The sequence below is a fragment of the Strongylocentrotus purpuratus genome, unplaced genomic scaffold, assembly GCF_000002235.5.
Source record: "Strongylocentrotus purpuratus isolate Spur 01 unplaced genomic scaffold, Spur_5.0 spur5_scaffold_12, whole genome shotgun sequence".
NCBI classification, from domain to species: domain Eukaryota; kingdom Metazoa; phylum Echinodermata; class Echinoidea; order Camarodonta; family Strongylocentrotidae; genus Strongylocentrotus; species Strongylocentrotus purpuratus.
The window spans coordinates 21916416-21927494 of NW_022145597.1; the positions used below are offsets into that span (position 1 = coordinate 21916416).

At 36.4% G+C, this 11079-nt stretch overlaps 1 long non-coding RNA gene across 1 annotated transcript in view; it reads right to left on the minus strand.

The window, feature by feature from the left end:
- LOC105444901 overlaps positions 1–5365 on the minus strand; it is a 28667-nt gene extending 23302 nt beyond the window's left edge. The window contains exon 1 of the long non-coding RNA XR_004063568.1: positions 5159–5365. This is a non-coding gene — a long non-coding RNA (uncharacterized LOC105444901). The remainder of the gene's footprint in view (positions 1–5158) is intronic.
- Positions 5366–11079: the final 5714 nt, after the last annotated feature.

The window sequence follows — 11079 nt, forward strand, 5'->3', positions numbered from 1 at the left end:
TTGTTTCAACAATGCACGTAATTGGGCTGAAAAAAGAGTGGGGGGAGCCAGGGGACAGAAGATCAAGCCGATTGTGAGGGAGAACGTCAAAACAGTCCGCAGATGAGCAACGAATACACGAGCGAAATGTACCTGAGGGGCATCGCAATCAATGCGAGCCTGAAATGTCACGTCGCAATACTCCCATCAGACGACGGGTATTGTCAAGCTGAATTCAAAAGAAGGAAGGTTATGGCATCAAAAATTTGACCGAAAAAATTGCCATCAGTATTAATTGACATAAAACAAGGTAGCAACAACTTTTGAAAAAAAAATCAACATAACGCAATTTCAAAAGCCTTGTGCGTCACCTATGGAAATGTGCGAAGATGACATTGATGAGCTTCAAAAGCTAATAATATTCCTTTGAAATCTTGGTGAAAAATTCTGCTCTACAAGCTCACTAAACGCTGCTCAATAGGGTTTTATACAAAGCGTGTTAGCTCTCTAAATGGATTGATGATAGAAACATAATTGCTGTCAATTTGCAGAAGAGCTGATTCACTATTTCTGGAGAATTCTCTTTTATGACTTAAAAGCTCGTAATAAGGAGTGTCGCCTTTCAAAATAGATCAACATCAATGAAAATATAAAAGCTAATGTAAAGATTCTGTTCCTTGATTCGCTCAGTGAGAGCTGATTAGGTTTTCAACAAAACGGGTGTTGTATAGTACCTTACAAAATAGATCAACAAGAAAAAACAAAATATAATTGGTGTCAATTTGAGAAAGCTTAGAGCTGATTCACTAAAACCTTTGGAAAATTCTGTTCTACGATGTGCCCAGTACTTAAGAGCTGTCAAAGGATCTCTTAAAAAAGGGAGTGTTGCCTTTCAAAATAGATCAACAACATAATTCCATCCTTAACAATAACACAGCACCTTGCCCCGGCAGTGCCTTGGGACCCTTTCTGTTAGATGAATAGCTGACAGTCACCCAACGCCTCTCTCTTTTGTTGGACAATTTGGCGCGAACAATCCGCCCTGCCGTCAATTGGATCAAGAACTAGAGGGGGAGGAGACGTCAGGATGCTGGATGTGCCCGCTAAGCGCGGCAAGCGCGAGGCAAGGAATGCGCAAGAACGAGAGCCTCCGGTCAAAAATTCGATTGATTTTGATTGAGAGTGATATATTTTGTGAAGATCTTAAGGGTGTAATACCTGTCTCAACTTCAAGCGTACTCATATTTTGATGCTACATACTTAACCTTGTCATTTCATATAGCAGAAATAATGCATACAAAGTCTATAGCATATCAAGCTTGTATAATTGATTTTTAGTCCAAACTGAAGATGGGAAACTTACATCAAACCCTTTCTATGTTGTGTACAGCAATGACAACCAAAGAATGTAAGTATCCCAATATTAGTTTGGACTGAATATCATACTTTACTTTTTGACAAAAAAAAGGAGTTACATATAATGTAAAACATTATAAAAAGGTGTTCACATGGATGATATTCAAACAAAATTCATCAATGAACAATAAAACCTGTCTACTCCTGAAGAATGTTTTCAGTTTTCAGTTTCAAGTTTTATTTCTGCATTTTCCATAAACAATAACAAAAATAACAATGAATACATTTTAGCAATATAATGATAAGTAATACAAGTAGTAATTCACAAATAAATAAATATAAATAATCAATAGTACAATTAATTGTATTTGAAAAGAAAGAAAAGGGGGAGAATGCAGAAGACCGATATCGTAAGCAGAGCTTGAAATGATACCGGCCTTACAAAAGGAGGAGAGGAGACAGGAAGAATGGCTAGAGTCTCATTATCAAGAACACAAAAATTAAAAATGGAATTCATATCATAATCGCTTACTACTATCCGTTTAACCCAAAGAAGAAATTACAACAATTTAAAAAAAGATCTTGCTACTTTTGTACTGGAGAAGAAAAAAACATTGCTTATTGGGACTGGCAATAAATGTGTAAGGGATTTGATGCAAGTTTTCGAAAAACATGTCATGAAACATTTGACCTTTTAAAGCCTGAAGATCTTCACAAAGCACACAATAAATAATTGACTGATTAAAAAGTGTCTTACATCCTTTGTATATATACTTAATATTCCCTATTTCTGTTCAAACAATATATATATGATATAATTGTGAAACCTCCTTCCATCATATCAAATAACCACTGTCACTTTCAAGAGGGAAAATCGACAACCAACTCGGAATGCTCCAAATAACAATTCTGCCTCCGGAAGTTATCTTTATTAATCTTGGCAGAAAAGGAAAATAGACTGGAAGTGGATTACCTGCTGTATACCTTTGTAAATAAGTGGAACACAATAATATTAGGACAAATCCCATCTGAGTTGGATGGGTGATGTAGAACTATACTCCATCAATAGGTTATTCGGACTGGAGTAAACACTCGAATAAAGAAACGTATAAAGAATCATCATATTGCAAAAGGGGCACAAAGCCTAGATAATCTTGTACTGGTATATATTTATAGAAATGTTGTATACAGAAACTAGTTTCAAAGAGGTCAGTTCACATGGCAGCTGACAAATGATCAGTGTATGCTTATGATGAGCCCTGCCCACTTAATAGTTTTAATACATGCAATACGATGTTTAGATGAGAAGCGTAACATGTTTTTTTTTTATTGAGTTTTTATCTGAAACGATGCTCAAACATGCATTTTGCTTCATGTTTATAATAAGACATTCAGACTAGAAAATATAAACTACTTATCGCATAGCTGCATAGTTTTCATAAAACCATACAATGAAATTTGGTAGTGTGAATGGGGTGAGACTTAAAAGACACCATCTTCAGTTGCCAACCCCCGCCGGTAAAGGGGTGGGTCTATTATGATTGGGCAGTTTCAAGACAACCGTCACTTTTGGCGATTCACGCCGGCACTGTATCACTTTCCCCACTCGCGGCACACACAATTACACTGATTAGGGCCGGGATTAATATATTTACAGGAGCCCAGAGGAAAGAGGGGTGTCAGGAGGGATGAAATAGAACGAGAGGTAGATGGACAGACAGAAAGAAAGAGAGGGAGAGAGAGAGAGAGAGAAGGGGAGAGAAAGATGAAGAAACAAAGAGAAGAAATGAAGAAACAAAGAGAAGAAATGAAGATAGGAGAGAGATGAAGACAGAGGGAGAGAGAAAGGGAGATGAAGATACAGAAAGAGGGAGAGAGAAAGAGAGGGATGAAGAGAGAGGGAGAGAGAGGGAGAGAGAGAGGGGGGATCGAGAATCCTTTTATCAATTTTGTTTGAGGCATGTATTTACCGTGGCGTATTGTGCCTCTAATAAGTCTTTATTGATATGGAAAATAGTTATTTGGGGAGGTGTTACTGATACGCCAGAGAAGCGCTGTAATCAAATAAACGGGACGCAGGAATCAGGTAATATGAGGAACCCCGTCGGCCATGTCTCTCCCTGACTTGCCTTTTTACCTCCATCTCATTCCTCGCAGAGTAAATCTGGTGGAGTCCGTGTATGAACAAGGAGCTCATAGCATCAATGTCGTTTGCGCATCAAGGGGCGAAGAAACCATGTATTAGTGGCTTGGTCACACATGTAACCAATGCCCCAGACTGATGATAATTTGAATGACTGGTAGATAGAAAGCTGATGGATGGATGGCATAGACAGTAAACAGAAATGGGGGGGGGGGGTAGGATGAGGTTCTCGTCTTCAGTAAGATCTAAGCCAAAGCCAGGCCAACTATGCATTATTATTATTTTTCATTTTTATAAAACTATTGTTCCTTATTATTTGTAACAGGGCCTCACAGAAGACCACCATTATTGTCTAATATCAGAAATGAATAAATATGTTTATATGTATATACATCTGTTGTCATCATTTATTTTAACCTCTGTAATGAACTACACACAGCAGAGTCCTGAACAACCCCAGAGAAATGACCTAAGGATTATGTTACATACTAAGCACACATTTCAGATACAAATAAACTCCAAATCAAATGTTCAGGTATCATAATGCTCCCTTATATTTCTCCCATAAAATACATCAATAATTCATTCAGGCAATATAAAAGAACAATAAGATTGTCCATTGAAACTGTTCCTCTCAACTTAATTTTTGTATCAATCCCTTTGATATTTTGCCTTATCATTTTTTCCTTCAGTTGCTAATGCTACAAGAGAAATGTCTTCCTCTTGTTCATATATTCATTCCCTGGGTTGAGAAAGGAAACTTGGATGAAATGCATTATATTATAAAAAAATGTGCTTACAGGCTGGCAATATTGTCCTAATCACAAGAAAAGGTGATTGACAACTAAAATTACTCCGGTTATTATCAGCCTCAGTATACAAGCACAAGATATAAATTGTTAAATACAATAATTATAAAATATTGTTCTCATGAGCTTACATTGATTTATTTGATAATGTGTAATAATTTGATTGTAGGACATTATGATTCATATATTTATGTATCAGTTCCTACAATTTTGTTGACTTTGTGTACACTGTTTCTACCATTATTATTTGAAATTAAATCTCAAGTTTTGGTTGCAATAATAATAAGAGATAATGATAATGAACATCAATAAATCATTAATATCAGTTATTCATTTTTTTAATTCTTTATTAATGATAATAATAAAAAGAACATCAACAGCATCAACTAGAAAGTGTGCTCAAGGCACAATATGACGGAGGGATTAAGAAGTGTTCAGAACACCCACATCACCCAAAATCCCTGCACCTTATCACCTTTGGGTATCCACAATGAAAGCCTATAGAAAGATACAGAAGCAAGCGCAAACAAATTAGTGGATGAGAAGAAGCCCACAAACATCTTGGTGACTTTCAAAGTTATTATCATCAAAGCCCATTCATATTTAGGCTTACAATTTGTCAACTCTTTTCATGCCCTAAATCATTTCCCATCCCCATCTCAAACACAAAGCTAGACTAACAATCCATCCCCCACCCCCTCCCCTTCATCAACTATACTCTCTAAGATGCTAAAGAATGCTTCCAGATTGAAATTGTATATCTTTTATCCGGCGAAAGAAAAAAAGATAATAAGATCAAAACCGGAGTTACCCTAAAAGGGTGGGAAACTGACACCGGCGCTTTCCCCCTATCCCGTGATTTGATTGTCACCTGCGATCGAGCCGCATCGTCACGACAACATCCTTGAATAGTGATCCGGGAGTATTTCTTTGGTGGGGCCTAATTTGATTATCCGTCTTTTAGAAGTGAAAGAGACTCCGTTTACCTGCCAAAAAGAAGGTTGAAATAAAGATAAGTGTAAGAGTGCTACAATCGCAGGACAGGCAGAATCTGCTTAATTCGATTCAAAGATTGATTTAGGCATTTATACGGCATTAGTTAGATTAATGAATCCGGCCGTGCATTCAGATTGGTCTTGGGGAGGGGGAAAAAAGACGGTCGCAGGGTGTAAAGTGTTAATGCATGAAACATTGGTAGAAGAATAACATAGCGGTATCGCAGGAAATCCTATTAGCAATGGCAAAACACTAATGAATTAGATTCAGAGAAAGACACTATATGTTACATCACTGCCAAGCCATCCGTCTGCATCAAATCCTGTCCAATTTGATAAAAAAAGTCCGAGACATACAGTTTCTTTTAGAAAGATATTCTTCTTTCCAAATTATCATAACTTGGAATTCATCACCGATTCAGTCAAGAGGAGTATACCAATCTCCAACTGTAAATATTTTTAGCTCCCATTTCAGACTGTTTAAAGGAAACTTTGAAGAAAATAATGGAGTCACACGAGACTACTCACAGCTATAACGCAAATTCTCGGATCAGTAAAAATGTAGAAGCAAACTGATTAATTAGGTTGATGTAGGGACGAATTTACCTCAAGATATACATGATGAACATCTCAAAACCCTCTCTCTCATTCTTTATATGTGATTAATTGAAAAGAGATCAATTTGGTGATGATATGAAAAACAAGAAGAAAGCCTGAAAGGCGTCTCCCCCTCGATGCCCTGACTGAGTAGTTAAAAGGTTTTCACTGGAATAATATGATCAGCGGAGAGAGAACAAAATTATACTTAAAGATACAATTCATCACCACGCGGATGAAAAGGTTAAGTATAATAAAAGACGATGCATCCCTTAATGCCCTTTCTAAGGATTAAAACTGACACGAGGCTGGAAGTATGTCAAGTGAGATTCTTAATCCCTTCTACGAATAAAATTGGAATATCTTTTCTACTTTTTCATTTAAAAGATGAAACATATCAAAATGTATGGGATTAGGGAACCAGAAAATAGCAAATTTGAAGGTAAATGAAAAGAGGGCCAAAAACAGACAACCAGAATATGTTAAGGGTAATAAAAAGAAGGACAAAAATGTGGCTTCGGCAGTGGTGGCAGTAGCCGTCTTGACTCATACCTGGTCGTCGAAAAACTTTCCACAACTACAACTACAAGAAAATATGAAACAAGAAAAGAATTATCAAACTTTTTACCTCTCTTGGTGAAAACTTTTCTTTAGGTGTTTCCTTAAAGCCTATCTGCACTAGTTTGGCCAAAAGGAATTAGACCTCCCTGCTTGGTCACCGACAGGTGGCTATCTCATCAAATCAGCTCTCAATTAACATAAGAAAAAGGGGTTCATGGGAGACCAACGGATACCGCTTACGCATTTTTTGCTATATAGAGGGCGCAAGTAGCTTCAAGTAGTACCACTTTAATCATGCTGTACATTGCAGAAAAGCACTCTCTCCCCCGATAATCACTTTCAGGCCAATTTTTTTCTCAAAACAAACAAATTCATAGAGCTAAAATATCTCTTTTTCCACTTAAGACAATCCTATCCCATATTACTTAGAGGTGAATTGAATCATACAATGAGTGCATCTCTTACCAAATAATCATTTCCTTTCATTTATTTATTCAAATATGGCTCAATTATCTTAGATCTGAAAGTGGATCTAAGGTAGATGTAAAAACATCATAAACTTTTTAAAGCACAGTTATCTCTTCATGTTAACCATCTAAAAGGCAATGGGAAGTTCCAGTAGCAAGAAGTATATATATTAGAATTTGTTGAACTTCGTCTTATATTTGTATGTGAAAAATCTGATTCATTTTGCTTGAGAATGTGAAAGCTTACATCTTAAAGTATCCAACAAAGGCCCTAATTCAACCAGTCCTCCTTTTTATTTTTGAGTTACGAAAAACACAAAAAACATCAAACTTAATTCAGTTGTTAACTTTATGTTTATGTACTGGTATGTCAAAGAGACGGTTGAGTGCTGGGAAAGGTAAACAATTATTTGTGAGCTTTTTCATTTTTTTATGTTTGTGTGGAGTATCAAAGAAAAATGTCCCCTGAAATGGAAGGCTCTTGAAATGCCTTTATATTCACAATATGATAAGTAATAGCCGGAGGTTGTGGACCATGGTTACCTTGATGCCACCTGTTTGTGTAGTCCCATATATACCCTTCTATGTAAAGTGACTTTTAGCAAGACTGGGTCAACTACTCAAAGTGATGATCTCAAAACCTCACACAATACACCAAAACTGATGTGCTACATGATCACTAATTATTCGCTAATCGCTTCCACACCATTTCTTTCAAAATGCAATTGCACGACCAGAACTCACCCTTATCTTTAAGGGGCAAACTTGCCATAGGGACTGCCGCAGGAGTTTTCCTCACTGGCTGCTCAAAATTTTGGCTAGAGGGTCGGTCTAAGAGCCAGTTGATCTGTGTCTTGGAAGTCGAGTGGGCCAGTCGCAAGGAAATTTCTCAACAAAATATCACTCCCAGATTGCTTCCGTGTGTGTGTGTTTGCATTGTGTATATTTGTGTTCTACACCACCCCTTCCCTGAGACAGTAAGTGCAAATTTGATCCCTCAACCCTTCATATAGTATGCAAATTGATATATCTATATATCATACAAAGATTATCAGGTAAAATCACACAGGATTTCCAATTTGTCATGTATTTGCTGACATCTTTCATTTCATATTCATCATCACTAGCTTTCCTTACGTTCCCCATGACCGTGCATGTCCAAAAACAGGTCTTCACGTACGTTTCACAAGATAAATAATCATCCAGAAAATCTCTGATTACTTTTATGTCGTCAAGATTTTTATTATTTATTTATTTATTTATTTATTTATTTATTATTTATTATTCTTCCTCGAATTTGTTCGCAGGATATCTCAAGATTGAATAAAGCCATTATCATGAAACTTCCCATGATGATAGATCTTAGTCTAACTTAGAACTGCATGACTTTTCAGAGAGTCAAAGTCATCGTGACGTCATCCAGGCGCCATTTTGTGAAAATCAACTTATGATCATATCTTCATAACGTAAAGCAATTTTTCATTCATATTTATCATGATTAAGATCAATATCCGTCCGGTCAATTTCAGGTCAATAAACGTAAGCAAATGCGCGCGTGCGCGTTCGTCCGCGCGTTTACGTGCGCACAAAAATTTAAAATGCTCTAAATCATCCCAAATTTTTTTTTGCATACGTTTCAGGCCATATGGAGCATTTGACAAAAAATCATGCTCACGCGCATGCGCGCGCGTTTTTTGCGCGTACTAGCATTTTGCAACATAGAATCGCAGAATTTTCTCTGTCATCATATTTGGCACATTTTTCCAAGCATTTTGATACCTTGTTCATCTTTTAATAACGCAATGAGCGTCCGTCAAAGTTGATAGCTCGCGCGGACCTGCGTTATCTTTATCCACAATACATGAACAAAAACATGCCTATACCAAATTCTTTCTAAATCTTCAGAATAGATAGGAACTCCCAATATTTTTTCATATTTGGATAGATTATGAGTTGGAGATATGATTTCATGTCACATTTGACCCTCAATTAACTCATGACGTCATCATAATGGCCTCCAAACTCAAAATTTCAATTTGCATATTATGACGTCAGCATATTTTTGGAAAATTGATTGTATCTCTATAAATATTGATTGATTTTCTTTCAAATTTTGATATGTTCTAGTTGAAACAATTCTCTACAAATGCAGAGCCCACAATTTTTCATTTTGACAAAGGCATCATGGCTCATTTTTTCGATTAAAGGAGGCATGTCAATTTTTTACATTTTGCGTGTATTCTCTATGGGACACGACTTTTTCTCAAAACTGGATTCTACACTCCTGTCTTTCGCAAGCAAAATCTCCGTTGTTTTAGGTTCGTTTACGCTGAGCTTCAGATATGTTGTAGCTGAGACAATGAGCTATCACAAGTGTATTCTTTATTTTTCGATTAGATGCCGGGATCATGCTCATATATCACTTGCAAAGTAGGATTTCAGAATTCCATTTCCCGTTTATGTGTAATCGCTATGGGAGATGTTTTGGTATATCGGTAACGCACTTGACTTCCAACCTCGAGATCCCTGGTTCGAGTCCGGGTGTCTCCAACAATTTGTTTCTTCACTTTTTTTTCCTTTTGACCTTCACTGTACCATCTCCTTTGATTATTTAAACACGTAGAATCGCAAATAATGTCATAAACAACCCTTTTTACTTTATTATTACCCTATTTTCACTTAATCCATTACTTTTTGCGTGTAATTCCTATGGGAGATGACTTTTTCTCAAATCTGGAGTCTACATTCCTGTGTTTTGAGCAATATCGTCGATATTTCTGCTTGGAGTATGTTGTAGCTGAGACTATATGCTATTTAAATCAACCCTCATTTTTTCAATAAGATGTCATGATCGCGCTCATGATCATGATCATTATCATAATGATGATAATCATTTATCAATTACATTTTCATTTCTTTGAATAAGATAAAATCGTCAAAAGATGTTCTTCATGATGTAAATTAGAGTCAAATGTGTAACTGGTTACTGCACAGGGTCAAAGGTCATATATTGTTTCAATCTATCTTCCCTAGATCCATGATGATCAAGGAGACACAATTTAATCTTGACATATAAATAGATCATAATGGGAGAAGCATATAAATGGGAGAAGTATTTTACAAAATAATATATCGTGTATTGCATTTTTCGTTATGTAAACCATTATCATACGTATCACCTAATTCGTCTAAGTGACGAATTAAAGTCTAGTTAGGTGGTCTGTCGATGACAGATCACCTATTGATTTCGTTAGAATTTTCTTTCTTTATTCTTTATTCTTTATTCTTTATTCTTTCTTTATTTATTTTTATTTATTCCGTACACTTTTTTTGTGTATACGTTTACTCGAACTCGACCTGGTCAATTTCCTTCAAATTTCTGCTAGTCATCAGGCCCTATGATATGAAGTTCCCGAAACCTTTTTCAAGTTCATGGGGTCATCGTGACGTCATCCAGGCGCCATTTTGTAAAAATCAGGTCATTATCATATCTCAATAACGAGTAATCAAAAATAAACCATATTTAGTATACATCAACTTCCGGTCAAAGGTCAACTAAAAATGTCAACAAAATCCGTGCGCGCACCTCGACGCGCACGTACGCCCGCTTAAAATTTTTAAAATGCTCCAATTCGTCCCAAATTTTGTTTGCACACGTTTCAGGTCATTTTAAGCATTTCAAAATTTTCCGTCCGTAAGTGTCCCCGCGCGCGTTGCGCGCGCTCACAGCGCGCGTAAAAAGTCAAATTTAATTTTTTTTACATGATTTAGATTCCTCTTACCGTAAATGACAATTTACATTAATTTCAGTCACTCTTGACCTTTCATAAGGCCGTGAGCGCGCGTCAAAGTTCAAAATCCGCGCGTGCTGCTATGGGCAATATAATGCAAATTTGATCAAAAACATGCCATTTTAAAAATCAAAATAGCTCTTCAGATAGTCCATTGACCCCCAATTTTTATATCATGGTTGGAAAAAGCATGAGTTGGAGATATGAATTCATGTCTCATTTGATCCTCAATTAACTCATGACGTCATCATAATGGCCTCCGAACTCAAAATTTCAATTTGCATATTATGACGTCAGCAGATTTTTGAAAAATTGATTGTATCTCTGTAAATATTGATCAATTTTCTTTCAAATTTTGATATGTTCTACCTGAGAATATTC